Source organism: Tenrec ecaudatus, chromosome 6 (genome assembly GCF_050624435.1).
Source record: "Tenrec ecaudatus isolate mTenEca1 chromosome 6, mTenEca1.hap1, whole genome shotgun sequence".
NCBI classification, from domain to species: domain Eukaryota; kingdom Metazoa; phylum Chordata; class Mammalia; order Afrosoricida; family Tenrecidae; genus Tenrec; species Tenrec ecaudatus.
The window spans coordinates 148902370-148903966 of NC_134535.1; positions in this window are offsets into that span (position 1 = coordinate 148902370).

The following is a 1597-nucleotide window of genomic DNA, read 5'->3' on the forward strand; positions in this document are numbered from 1 at the left end:
GTTTTCCCATAGACTAGCTCTATTGTGATTATGGGGCTTTCACTGGCTACATTTCAGAAGTTCAACTCCAGACCATCCTTCCTAGGCCGTCTTTGTCTAGAAGTCCCACTGAGACCTGTCTACCATGAGTGTCCCTCTTGGTATTTGAAATACTGATGGCATAGTTTCCAGCATCGCAGCAACCTGCAAAGCACCACAAAGGACAGCCGGACAGACAGGTGGCAGAATCATTCAGTAGAGATGTGAGTTTGGGTAAGGCACTTCATTTCCCTGGACCTCAGTTTCTTCATCTGCTGATGGATTATGGATATGGATAGGATAATTCTATGAGGAATAAAGGACATATGCACGTGAAACATCTTCCACATAGTAGATCCTTAGTAGATCTTCACATTCATATCTTCTCTCTGTCCCTAATCCTTCTTCCAAGTCCGTGGCAGGGTCAAATCCCCATTTACTATCTTAATAACTATAAAGTGTGCCTTTGGACTTCACTCTTTCATCCCCACTTTAATGGGAAAAAAACACATTTTGGGTTTCTTTAGAAGTATAACAATTAGGAGCTAACTTTACAAAAGCCAACTTAACCTTATAGAAATGATCGAAACTTAGTAATTAATATCTCCTGTTCGGTTGTAGAAGTAATACCATGAATGCTTACCTCTTCTTGAGTGCCTCCGAGGTCCAGACACTGAACTAGACATTGACCTCCCTGCTGGCACAGGGACCTGGCATGCATTCCTTATCTAGGTCTTAATTGCATAGAATAAATGCAATTTAAAATGGTACCCTGTAGCTTAAGTGCATCAAATGCAATTTAAGACTGTGAAATGGGGTGTGTATTAATTCTTGCATCGAGGGGTTGCCTTGAAGATTGAATGACATAACCTCTTTTACTCAGATTAGCTTAGTGTCGTACACACAGGAAGCCTTTGGGAGATGTTAGATATTGCTGTCATCCATTGGTGTGCTGGAGACAGCTCACACCAACTCACAAAAGCCTGTTGTGTGCATTTCTTCCTAACTACATGCCTACTCACAGCACATAGAAAGCTTAAAAGCAGCTATAAAGGGTGGACTGTTTACATTAGGGAAAATCAGCAGATACTACAAATCAAGTTCTTTCTTTTCAGAATAATGTCTGGATGGTGTGAATGGTTAATATGTTTGGCTGCTAACCAAAAGAGTAGAGGTTCAAGTTCACCCAGAGACATGCAGAAGAAAGGACTGGCATTTTCTTCCCCCAAAAAAGCCTTCTAAAGCCTTAGGGAGTATAGTTCTAATCTGACTCACATGGGCTCTCCGGGAGTTGCTATTGACTAACAGCAACTTTTAAAAATGTAATAAACCATTTTTTAACTTTAAGGATTTTATTTATTAGTGCACCACTCATCTTATTCTTATTTCTATGTTACCCATGTGCAGGGAAAACCAAAAAAAGGCACAAAAATGCTGGTAAGGCTAAATAACTCATCCAAGGTCATACAGTCTGTATTCAACAGAGTCAGGAACTCAATCTGTCTGATCCAAAAATCCCTATAAATTTATCCTCAATAAATGTGCTGACGTCAAACAAAGAGGAAGTAACTCACATTTT